The sequence below is a fragment of the Ruditapes philippinarum genome, unplaced genomic scaffold, assembly GCF_026571515.1.
Source record: "Ruditapes philippinarum isolate M1 unplaced genomic scaffold, ASM2657151v2 ctg3240_1_1_1_1, whole genome shotgun sequence".
Lineage (NCBI taxonomy): Eukaryota > Metazoa > Mollusca > Bivalvia > Venerida > Veneridae > Ruditapes > Ruditapes philippinarum.
The window spans coordinates 1-13,939 of NW_026853538.1; the positions used below are offsets into that span (position 1 = coordinate 1).

Here is a 13,939-nt window from a genome sequence, read left to right on the forward strand (position 1 = left end):
TAAAAAATTTTTTGCAATAAATGCAACAGTAATTGTTTTTTCAGTAATGTAATTGGCATTTTTTATGACATATTAAAACGACATTATTCAATTATGTAAACAAGTAATATTTTTCAATGGTGTAATCAGATACATGTTTTCAATTATGTAAATCAACTATGTAAATCAGCAGAATATTTTTCAATGAAAGTAAAAACAGGTAGCTGACATTTTTCAATGATGTAATCTCTGCAATTTTAATGAGTAAATCAGCCTGAATTGTTTAAATTAATCAGTAATATTTTCAAATGATGTTAAATCAGTGTAGCTACCTTTTTCAATGATAGTAAATCAGCATACATTTTTCAATGATGTAAATAGCTGAATTTTTTTTCAATGATGTAAAATTTGCTGACTTTTTCAATGATGTTAATTGCGACATTTTTAATGATTAAATCAGCTGTATTTTTCAATGATGTAAATTAGGTACTAAATTTTTCAATGATGTAAATACTCGCACTTTTCAACATAAAATCTGCGGAATTTTCAGTTAAGTAAATCAAGTGATATTTTCAAAAATTTAAAGTCGTGGCTTTTTCAATGATGTAATGCATACAAGTTTCAATGATGTAATAAGACTGACATTTTTTGGATGATGTAAATAGCTGGCATTTTCAAAGATGTATAATTCTGCTGACACTTTTTTCATGATGTAAATTCCATAAGCAAGTTTAATGATGTAAATGAAACTGAATTTTTTTGATGATGTAAAATCAGCTGACTTTTTTCAATGATGTAAATCTGCTGACTTTTTTCAATGAGTAAAATCAGCATACATTTTCAATTGGTGTTACTCAGAACATTTTTCAATGATATAAATCAGCTAGCTGGAAATTTTTTCAATGATGTAAACAAGTAGATTTATTTTGGCAATCATGTAAACAATAGAAAAATTTTATTTTTTAACCATGTTACAAAAGGTTTTTTTTTACGAAATAATGTAAACACAAAAAATGTAAAAACCAGCAGCTTTTTTTCAACATATTAAATCAGATGTTGCAAATCTGCATCAATTTTTCAAAATTTTTTAAAAGTGTATAGAGTATACTCAACAGATGATAAAGCATTTATTTTTTAATAAATGAAAAAAAAAGTGGCAACTTCCAGGTAAGCAAGAACAAATTTTCTTGAATAATATATAAAGATAAGATCATGGTTTTTACATGTAATGCCTATATTTGCAAGGGAGGAAAAAATAATGAAAAAATATGGGGAAATTAGATTCTTATGACAAAAAAAATTAATCATAACACCCATCTGAATAGAAGAAAATTTTTTTCTCTTTGGGATAATAAGTGATTTTTTTTTTTCAATGAAGTAACTATGAATTGCTAAAAAGCCTTGTAGAACAAGCTTTGGCAATCATGCTGTATCAAAAAACAGAAGTCTCTATACCTTATTTTTGAGCAAATTGTTTTTTTCTTTGTCCTCAAATAAGACTGTTATCACAAATAAAACCTGCATGCAAACAGACATAAGTCCCTAAAGCCCATATTTGAACAAGAGATTTTTTTCTTTAAAGTTGACCTTTTGATCTTTTGACCTGGAGACCTGATCAGCATTGTCTAAACATATTTATGCAAGTTAGTTGAAAATGTTATAAATAACAGATTGTTAACAGGAACAGACCATCAATGCCCTTTTATGAAAAATCATATAAAAAATTGTGACCTTGACCTTCAGCCAGAAAGGGTTGACTTTTCATCAATAAGTCCAAATTATTTTAAATCTATTCGGAATGACAAATGCGTTGACCAGTCATGGCATCATGCATTTTTTTATGAGATCTCATATTAAGACTTAGAATGTACCAGCGATCAGTTTTAACGATTATTGCATTTAACTTACGGGTATTTGACTATTGTAATATTTGGAAGAAAATCCTACTTATTATCAGATAACTGTTTTTAAAAATAAGTACTATTCAACAAATAATGGCAGGTTTTTGAGTGGGTTTATCAGTATAATAATTTATATTATATATTTATCAAATTGAACTTAAAATTAAGGAGATTTTCAATTAATATTTTCATAACTTGACAATTTAGTTCATTCGGATAATACAGGCTGCATTAAACTAATGAATTTTCAAAGTTAAAAATTTTTACTAGGAGTCTTAAAGGGTTTTGTGATACTGTGATTATATATGATTATATATACAAAAATTTTCCCACAGATACATGTAAAAGTAATCAAGCAACCAATTATGAATTCCAGCAATACTGCCCTTAAGACAGAGCATTGGCAGTAAAAAAAAGGAAAACCATACAATGAAAAACTCAAACCAGTTACCTTCTGTGTTACATATAGGCTAAATCCATGCTGGACATTCGAATGAATCCTGAAAGTAGAAAAAAGACAAATATCTTGGTTATCAAATATAATCAGTGCATGGGGGAGATACAGATATAACCTGTTAGAAGAAGTGCAGTGGGAATTCCTCACTGTAACTTATATTTCCGCAGAGTACACTACTGACAAAAACCAGTCTTATTCCACCGCAGGAAAAACAACAAACTAATAAATCCTATATACTCATCACGCCATCTGTTTTACAAATTATGTATTTTTCATTAGGAAAAAATTAATTAAAAGATATGCAAGCTTAAGATCACACCTCTACAAAGTAAAAAAAAATAATCAAAATTTAGACAAGTCACTGCCTTTTAAAAGCAAAGATTGTGAAAGCAGATCCAATAGAGCAAATATTTTGAAGGGCAGATCAATAGAGCAAAATCTTTGAAGGCAGACCAATAGAGCAAAATCTTTGAAGGCAGACCAATATGAGCAAAAATCTTTGAAGGCAGATCAATAGAGCAAAATCTTTGAAGGCAGATCAATAGAGCAAAATCTTTGAAGGCAACCCAATAGAGCAAAATCTTTGAAGGCAGATCAATAGAGCAAAATCTTTTGAAGGCAGACCAATAGAGCAAAATCTTAAAGGCAGAATCATAGGAGCAAAATCTTTGAAGGCAGATCAATAGAGCAAAATCTTTGAAGGCAGACCAATAGAGCAAAATCTTTTGAAGGCAGCAATAGAGCAAAAATCTTTGAAGGCAGATCAATAGAGCAAAATCTTTGAAGGCAGACCAATAGAGCAAAATCTTTGAAGGCAGACCAATAGAGCAAAATCTTTGAAGGCAGATCAATAGAGAAAATCTTTGAAGGCAGATCAATAGAGCAAAATACTTGAAGGCAGATCAATAGAGCAAAATCTTTGAAGGCAGCCCCATAGAGCAAAATCTTTGAAGGCAGACCAATAGAGCAAAATCTTTGAAGGCAGAATCAATGAGCAAAATCTTTGAAGGCAGACCAATAAGCAAAAATCTTTGAAAGCAGATAATAGAGCAAAAATCTTTGAAGGCAGATCAATTAATGAGCAAAATCTTTGAAGGAGACCAATAGAGCAAAAAAATCTTTGAAGGCAGATCAATAGAGGCAAAATCTTTGAAGGCAACAGATCATAGAGCAAAATCTTTTGAAGGCAGACCAATAGAGCAAAATCTTTGAAGGCAGATCAATAGAGCAAATCTTTGAAGGCGAGATCAATAGAGCAAAATCTTTGAAGGCAGATCAATAGAGGCAAATATTTTTGAAGGCAGATCAATAGAGCAAAATCTTTGAAGGCAGACCAATAGAGCAAAATCTTTGAAGGCAGACCAATAGAGCAAAATCTTTGAAGGCAGATCAATAGAGCAAAATCTTTGAAGGCAGATCAATAGAGCAAAATCTTTGAAGGCAGATCAATAGAGCAAAATCTTTGAAGGCAGATCAATAGAGCAAAATCTTTGAAGGCAGATCAATAGAGCAAAATCTTTGAAGGCAGAATGGAAATAGAGACTAGCAAAATGGAAGAGATAGAAGAGTCAGTTTTAGTTGATTTGTTAGATGGACAAAGGGCATACATTTTACCTATGAAATTAAAATCAACAGAATACAGGAGAACAGCATTAAAAGTTAACTATGATCAAAGGACCAAGGCATTTATTATGAGTATAACCTCTTATAACAGGTCAACCAAGTAATGTGGCGGGATAGCAGAGACATTGTGGCTGTATGGACGGGTGGTTAACACGTAAGACTAGTAATCTAGTAATCACTAGATGTGTGGGTTCAAACCCCATCAGGGGCAAGCTCTTAATTTTTTGACCGAGGACTTTTACACTCATTGCTCAGTACTGGCTGGTTCCAGAAATGGATTCAATAGTGTGTCTATAGGCTTACAGTTTCCTACATAATCAAACATAAATAAATTCTTTACAAAACAACAGCTCAAGAACAGGACAAGCTGACTCCAGACAGTTTAACAAATCATGATTTATTCTGACTTGTCTGCAATCTCAACAAATGTTTGGCATAGCCAGAGCTCAATGTAACACAACTCCCATCCAAATGACATTTCAAAAACAGATAACAATTATGATACATGCTTGATCTATATATCAAGACCTCATTGATAAAGAAAGATTCAAAAGAACCTTAATACCTTCTTGGATTTCTCAAATCTAACCCATTGTGTAAGAGGCTTAACAGATAACAATATCTTGATTCATTTTTGATGCAAATTTAGTTAATGATTACCTTTCCAATTTGGCAGAATTTTTCCTTGTAATAAGTATTTACAAACAGGTGCCAGTCCAGTGTCTATTTTAAACAATGTTAACAGCTCTACTTGGAACCTCTTTTACTTACAGCTTTTGTCATTATATGTAACTGTATTGGTTATCAAAATATTCATTAACTCTCAATTCATTTCCATATGCATTCCATATAGAGGATTTAAATCAAAGTAGTACTGCTCAACCTGACAATACTGTATGACAAAATTAATGTAAACCTTCATTATACCTGCTCAAAAGTTGTCAGAATCGCTCAACACTTTTCAATCTTAGTATGGATAATAATTATGATATAAAGCAAAAAAGAAACCAGGGCGTAATTTTGCTTTGCACAATTACCTGCCCTTGAAAGTTAATGAAAGTATTTCTAAGTTTGAATAGTGCATATCTGTAATGGATTTTGAGAAATTTAGGAAAATATAAAAGTTTTAACATAGAATTGCACAAAACTATGCCTATCACAATTATGGCAGTCTAATAATATGAACATGATTAATTTTTACATTAAAAATCTGTCATTTTATGATTCTTGCAAGTGGTCAATACACACAATTTTCATTTCTTAATGGCCTTTGACCTCTGTATGCAATTACTTGACCATTGGTCTAGGAACCTGAATTTTGTGCATAATACCATCATGAACATTCGTACCAGGTTTAACCAATCCCCAAAGTGCATGTAAAATGATCAACTACAGGACAAATGTTTTATTTTTTTAAGTTATATTAAAATTCTAAGTGTTTGGAAGATTTCTACAAAAAAATTCTCTTCTTAGCTCCAAGGTGTGACCTCAACCTCTCACCAAGAAACACTACCTAATCACAGTTGTGAATATTTTAACCCATTTCATGCATGAAGGGACTTGCTCCTGACAAAATCTCCATTCCATTATCTCTGGTGACCTTGACCTATGGCATATACTGACTGGATTATGCTGAAATAATCTTCAATATAATCACTCAAATCAAAACGAAATAATTCATCCATAACCACTTTTCTAATTTTTATCTGACCTTTGACCTCTTATGTGTGACCTTGACAAGGGGCATGTAAATCTCAATTACTAATAAAGTAAGGCACAATTATCGAAGATACCAATTGGGTAGTGGAGCTATGTAAATCAGAAAAACTAACTGCAAAGTCAAATTATAAGTAACTAAAAGAGTATAGGAACTTGTAAATCAAGGTACCAATAGAGAAGCAGAGGAATAATAATTTAAGTCTTAAGTTAATTAACCTTTACAGGGCATTCCCATTTCTTTGGTCTACTTATAAATCAAAATAATCATGGTGCAAAAAGAAAGTTTATATTCTAGCTGGAGGAAATACCAAGATAAAATGGGAGAAAATTATTAGCTGTGATAGTGGATATTACTCGGTGGTTTTTATTGTTAAGCATAATTACTATACCTTGCAATCAGAATTTCTAAATGTTATTGTTACCTAGGCAACTGTATGAAATAAGAACAATTACTATGAGAAATATTTTGTATTTCTACAGCATGGAATAGTTATCATAGACTTCATAGCACTCTACTTTGGGAAAAACCAGTGTAAGTCTATCTAACTGGGAAATGGAATCTTATTCGGACAGTCAAACTTACAGAATACTGGTAAGATGGATATCAGACTGAGACTACTAGTATAGCTTGTAATGTTACCTGTAATTTAAGGTACACATCCAATCAACAGCTTGTCAATATTTCTGGTAAATTGTCATTTTAATCAGTCTGTCACAATTGCGCTCTAATATAAATTTAAGCTGGAGTGCCTTTATTGTACTTTTTTTAAAGAAAACTTCATCATACTGAAATCTATTCAATAATGAATATGCTAACATCATCGTGGATTTGATTTGTTTAGTTTTTGTTGTTGTTGTTGTTTTTTTTGTTGTTTTTTTTTCAGAAAAAAAGTTACTGGTTTTGACCATTTGGAAAATGTTTTAAGTAATTAATGTAAATCAGGCAGAAAGATTTCAGTCGCCAGCAACAAGCCAAATTGCATTTTTAATGAAAATATAATTTCTAGGGACGTGTTACAGGATTTTGCTGAATCTGTCTTTCTGAATATGGAAAACGCATTTAACATACTGAACACCCAGACGTTTTTCATGCCCAATGTAATAATCTCAGTATCTGAAGGTTATAATATAGTGTCTTAATGTACATCATAACTGAACATTTTTCATACCAGCACACTGAAAAAATTATCTAATTATTTTCACACCATATATATAAATCAGCATGAAAAAATCATCCTCAAACAACTGCTTTCATAAGTAAAGAAATTCCAGCCCTTAAAGTTAAAAATTTCTCTTTAATCTCTAATCAAGCATTTCTGGAAATATGCGAAAACTTTTAAGTCAATTACCCCCACCTACATAACCACTATTGTACTATCTGGGTAAATTTCTTTTGTGCTTCCCATAATGAATCCCACAAGTACCAAGTGATACCTTTAATGTGATTGCAGATCATAGAACAGAAAAAGAAAAAGAGAGAAACAAAGATCAAGGCATAAAAATGAATCCACTGAGCCCACTATGTAATAAGAACACTTCATATATTATGACAATTATGCTTAAATGCCACTAGTTTAGGGCCATATCAGCTAGTTGTGCAAACCTATCCACGCAAACTAAACCTATCTGTGGTCAGCGTTGTCCACTATTCTGTCAGTATATATTTTGAAATTTTCTGTCTAGATGATATGTTTTGTCTACATTGCAAGATGGCAAGTCCATTTAAGATATTTAGTGTGGTAAGGGTTATCATATGATACCCCTAAAACTTAAAAATGTAAAAGCCCAAAAGTCAAAGAAGGACAAGTTAATACACACAAAAATCAATGGGTTATTGGTTGAAGCAGTGACAATAATGCAACAGTTCTATTTAAACCTAAAAATAATATTTGAATTATGAGGATAATGCAAAACAAGAGCTGTCCGTAAGACAGCGCGCTCGACTTTTTTAGTGCTTGCCTATAATACAAAACATTGACAGTTAAGGGCCATAATTCAAATAAAATCTTTGACAGAATTACCTTCTCCTGGACATGTTTGGGAATCATGATTGTAAACAAGTATTCCAACTTTCAAATTAATATCTCAAACAGTTCAGTCAAAAAGTGGACTGGTACTAAAAACTTAACCAAGATTCTAAGTCGATAAAAGGCCTTAATTTTTTAAAACAAATCCTTGACAGAGTTACCTTCTCTTGCGTACAGATGGGGGTAATGATGTGAAATAGCATTAAAAGTTTCAAAGCAATATCTCAAAGGGTTAAGGCAATAAGTGGATTTTACCCATATTCAATGTATTTTCTAAGTCAAAAAGGGGCATAATTCTGTCAAAAACCTTGACAGAGTTATGTCCTCTTGTCTGTTGATGAAGGTCGTGATGGTAAACAAGTATGGTCAGTTTCAAAGCAATACCTCCAATGGTTTTGAAATAAAGTGAGGTGGTACAAAAAACTTAACCAAGATTCTAAGTCGATAAAAGGCCTTAATTTTTAAAACAAATCCTTGACAGAGTTACCTTCTCTTGCGTACAGATGGGGGTAATGATGTGAAATAGCATTAAAAGTTTCAAAGCAATATCTCAAAGGGTTAAGGCAATAAGTGGATTTTACCCATATTCAATGTATTTTCTAAGTCAAAAAGGGGCATAATTCTGTCAAAAACCTTGACAGAGTTATGTCCTCTTGTCTGTTGATGAAGGTCGTGATGGTAAACAAGTATGGTCAGTTTCAAAGCAATACCTCCAATGGTTTTTGAAATAAAGTGAGGTGGTACAAAAAACTTAACCAAGCTCAATACACTTTCTAAGTCAAAAAAGGGCCATAATTCTGTCAAAAACCTTGACAGAGTTATGTACTCTTGTCTGTAGATGGAGGTTATGATGGTGAACAAGTATGGTAAGTTTCAAAGCCATACTTGTAATACTTCTGAAATAAAGTGGGGTGGTACGAAAAACTTAACCAAGGTGTGACGCCAACGCTAACGCTAACGCTAACGCTAACGCCGACGCCGACGCCGGGGCGAGTAGGATAGCTCCCCTTTTCATAGAAAAGTCGAGCTAAAAAAGATCACATTTTCACATAAAATCCATCTATGGGAGATAATGACTTGTCTTCTCTTCTTGAAAAACAATCTAAATATAGTAATAGTGCAATAATAACTGAAAAAGGGGAACATTTTATTATTTGTAAAAAAAACAAAACATTTTATTATTTGTAATGTCGCAGCATTTTTTTTTTATTACTTGTAATGTCAATATTCATTTTTCTCTTTCTTTCATTCTTCGAATTCTTAGGTTTGCAGGTGATGGTGGATATACTTGACACTATTCTACCAAGAGTTGGTAAATTTTAAAGCAAATGAATAAATTTCTTTCCATGAACATTTGAAGAAGTAATTTAGTTTCTATTCTTAAATACAGTGACCCTGACCCTAGCCTTAAGGGCTTAAAATGCAACGTAAAGTTTTTCTTTTAACAATGACATTCTAAATCGTAGCTATACTAACAACCAAACATAATATCCAAAGTTTTACAGCAGTCGGTTCACCTAGCTGGCTTTTCTTTTAATTGGCAGTGAGAGACAAATGACCATTAGGATCAATTGATACACTTACGTAATTGTTTTACAGCAATCAGTCCACCTAATCGGCTTTCTATGACAATTACAATGTAATTTGATGAAGAATTGTTTAAAAAATACTTAAAATAGTTCACAAACTTATTAAATGATTTAGTTCAAAGAAGTGTTTATATATAAATGACCTGGGCATGTGAAATAAGTGCAAAGTCATGTCAGGATATACATTTCAGTCTCCAGTGATATTAAATTTTTTTATTCCTATACAGCAATAACTCTATTCTCTTCAACAGAGTACTAAAAATTCTCTTCCATTCTATTCTAAAAGGTTTCTTTTCAAGAAGGTTAAAAGGTTACCATCGGAAATTACAAACGTATTAAACATGGCAGAAAAAACATCACCATTTACTTAGGAATGAAAAATAACCATCATTTAGCATTGAATTGAATCCAATATTTCTTCCCCTTTTTTATTTAAAGAAGCCTGAGTGTAAAATCAAGTAAAAAAAGAAACATCCAATATTCTGATAATCACATACTATTTGCCCCATCTCTCAAGACTCCTATTGATTTTCAGCCATACAAGACCTGCGTCCAATTCAGATCAAATCATACGCCTTCTCTTGCTTTACGTATTGATTTTTAAACGTCTGTGATTTTCTCCTGCACTGTTGGAAACGAGAAAAAGTGACTGTAAGTAATATGCACACTAATTGTATCATGAATAACTATAGTGAATCTTACGCAACACTACTTTTGCATAATTTCAATACTTTATCATTATTAATATCTTTAGTATCATATCACTGCAGCTGGATCAGAAAATCATTATTTTTGTGTTTTATGGGTTACTTCCCTTGCACTACTACTTTTATAGTGAAACACAGTAATTGAAATTTACATAACTGCATGGGTTCAAACCCATTCAGGGGCAAGTTTTGTTTCCTTGAAAAGAAACTTTACATACTCAGTATTAGTTGGTTCCAGGAACAGATTAAAAAGTGGTGTCTATAGGCTTATAGCTTCCTACACAAACTAAAATAAATTCTGTATAAACAAAATCTACATAGGTGATTAATTTATAATAGACAGAGGTTTATGGCACTTGAACAATGAATGATGGTAAAACTTTTGTCATGCTAAATTTGATATATAGTCTCATCAAGCAACAGTCAAAATATATGGAGAAATCAGGAGCCATTCCCCCCTGTCTGAAATATATGTTGTTCCACTCATTTGTCTCCATTTTTAGTTCAACCAACAACATACTTATCACTGTTTCAGCAAGGTTAAATGACTTTACATGAACAGCCAAACTAATTTCAAATGAAAGGGGAATAATTCAGTGGAAATCCATGCTAGAGTTATGGGCCTTCTATTTGATGACTCAAAAGACACGAGTAAAAGTTCAAAAGGTTTATTAGATATAAAGGTGCCTGCAAAATCTAGAATATAAATGTCTATGTCAATGCTATAGTGAGTAAGGATAGCCCTCTGTTCTTTCTATAGTTATGCTAAAATTAGATCAATAGAAACTCTCATCCCATCTATCTTACATGAATTAATTACCTATATTATCTGACCAAATGACAATTTTCCAGCCTTAATGATGGACGAAAACTGCTGTCTACCATTTTGCCCAATAAATGACACAAATTTGTACCAAAGAAGATCTGACCGATAGATTCTTTAGTCAGTTACATGGTACTCTGCACTCTTATGAAAAATTCTGACATATTTTTCATTAAATTAGATACATCAGTTTCATTTTAGACACTTCTACCAAATGATGAGGTCCACCTTACATCTTTTATGGATCAACCTCTTTAACAACAAAATGTGTACATTCACAAATCTAATAGTTAAACAGCCTGAATAAGACAACGAATGTGAAAGGTTCGGTAATTTAATTTTCAAGAGCTGTTTACATTAAGTACGAACAAGAAAGGCATGTCCTCCCAATGTGTTGGCATCAGAGAATTGCTATGTGTCTTCAACTTTCAATAACCTCTAGTCAATCAAGTTATTTTGTATAAATAAGTTCTAAAAAGAAGTGTCAGCTTAATTTAAAAGTATCACCATCACCTTAACAACTAGCATTGTACATCCCATGGCAGTTGCCTAATTTGCATCTTTTAGATAGAAAACCTGTGTTCATACATATATATTAAGTGCAAACTTTATCTTATATAGTGGTGGAGAGATCAAGGCAATGATACCAATTTAACTTGCCAACTTATTGTTTAATCTACTTGCATGAAGAACTGTTCAGCTATCTTATGGGAGGTCAATGGTTCTTAGCTGAGGTGCTTTCTTATATGTCTACAACAATTTGCAGGCTTCCCCCACCTGCAAAAGCTTGAACACTGCCACATGAGATTAACATCATTAGTGACTTAAAACCTAACCAAAGATATAAAACACTCTAAAAGCAAAGACAACTGCATTATGACACTTAATTGTATCTCCTTCACTCATAGCAAACATATTTTTTTCAAAACCTTTCAGACTGTTTTGAGAACCACTTATAAGTTCTAAGTGACATTAAAACAGCAGATTTCAACTAAAGCAAACAATTTATGTTTGTCATGCAAAAGCAAGTCATACTGTCTTAAAAAGCTTGCAAAAGTTTCACAGGATATATATTTATAAGGAAACAAAATTCCCCAAAAAAATTCTAAACAAAATTTATAACAAACTTTAATTACTTCTAGCTAAAATTACCAGTACTTTTACTTGTGTTTTCTTAACTATTATAATTTAATAAATCTTTAACTTAGACATTAATAGAGAAAAAACATCACAAGGTTTAAACTATAATAGTGTGCTCCCCTAACCTGCACATTCTTTGCTTTGATCCATTTTAACTCTAAAGTCAGAGGACCACTCAAGATAAGTACCCATCAAATCCAATCAATTGCGGTTGTATGAACAAAAGTGTAAAAATCTATTTTGAGCATCAGCCACTTCGACTTTGGCCCAGTGATCCATAACTCCACTTGTAGTTTCAGGATCAACTTCCAAATCTCTAGACCTTGGTCTTAAAGATGAATAAGCTTTAAAGTGTAAAACTTGATTTTGAGCATCAAATACCTTGACTCCACCCAAAGTTATAGGACCATCCAAGATATCCACCAAATATGAAAGATGTTGGTCAATGAATGAAAGCTGTTTGAGCAGAAGTGTAAAAACTATTTTTAGCAGCAGTGAACTTGGGCCTGGTGACACCTAAAGCTTAACCTGAAAGTAAAGGACCATCAAAGGTATGTACCTTACCAACTATGGAAGATATTGGTCAATAAATAGTTTCTAAGAGAAAATTGTTGGAAAGCCAGATGTACTCACGGAACCTCAGTTCCTTGGAAGAACAAAGCGGCTACTAATTAAATGCTCCAGGAATATTTTCGGAGAGTATTCTGCTGTTCTGATAGCAATAAGGGCTAACTAGATACTAAAGTACAACTTCTAAATCTTCAGATTCTAACCTTTTCTAAATTTGAACACTTCTATTTGACATTATAAACACCTGGACACACTGCATGCAGTCAATATGGAGAAATCTATGACTTCCTGACAGCTTATGTAGAAAACAGCTGTGTAATTAATTAGTCTAAAACATCTCAGGTAACTATTTATCTTTCACACATGATTGTGTAATTTTCCTCGGCAGCATGCTTTTTTTCCGGCTTTTCCTTACACTAATAATCAAAATACATCATTTTAAGCTGCTCTCTGTGAGACAAAAACACAACAAAAACACACGATGACATATCACTGGCTCCAAAAATCATTCGTGAGTTGGACAAAATCCAAAAATTGCATCCTGCATGCAAACCATCTTGAAAATTAAGCTTATTAATGTGTTATTTAACAGAACAATTTTTTTCCTCAGAACTGTCACGAAATAGAAATATAAGATGTATCTTTCTCAACCCATGTCTCTATCTAGATATCAGAGCATTATCACTTCAAAGAAAATGGTTCAACTATAGAGAAAAAAAGAATCCCTAAAGAAAGTCCAAAACAGCAAAATTGAAAATGTTGCAAGCTCAGTTTGATGGAGGGGAGAGGTTAAATTGCAAGCAACCATCAACATCCTGTAACTCTATTACTTAAGCAGAATTCAACATTTAACATGAACTGGTAAAATTTTGAATTTTGAAAAAAGGCTACTTTGAACTTATCAATTTGTTACAGTGACAGTCAAATATGACATTCCAAAATTCACAAAGTAGAAAAATTCTCAGCTTAAACATGAGGGACCCCAAGCAGCTTTACTAGTGGAAAAAGATCTCAAGGGTGCTTCCATGCATTATTTCAGAAACAAATGGCCACCTGAGTAGAAACCCCCATGTTTCTGTAGGCTAGCTGGATAGCTTCCTTACATGAAAGTATCCAAAGTCACTGTCGAGATTCGAACCCACAGCAGTGAGGTGCAATAAAGTCAATGACCTTTACCATTTGCCCACGGACCCCCCTCTAAGTTGAGGCCTAATGAATAAATTAATTATGTCAAACACATGAAACAGGAAGAGCTACTCCTTTCAACTACAACTTTCATTCCTAGGCACAGCAACTTATCTCAATCACATCAAATACAAAGCAACACTAATGGATAGAGAGTTATAGATAACTATCTGATAATATAGTTATCATTAACGATCAATACTAAAATACGAAAAACAA

The 13,939-nt window shown here is 32.5% G+C and overlaps 1 long non-coding RNA gene across 1 annotated transcript in view; it reads right to left on the reverse strand.

Moving 5' to 3' along the window:
* Positions 1-9,797: 9,797 nt before the first annotated feature.
* The window catches only part of LOC132737152 (uncharacterized), a 40,179-nt gene continuing 36,037 nt past the window's right edge, over positions 9,798-13,939 (reverse strand). Inside the window, exon 3 of the long non-coding RNA XR_009626688.1 lies at positions 9,798-9,921. This is a non-coding gene — a long non-coding RNA (uncharacterized LOC132737152). The remainder of the gene's footprint in view (positions 9,922-13,939) is intronic.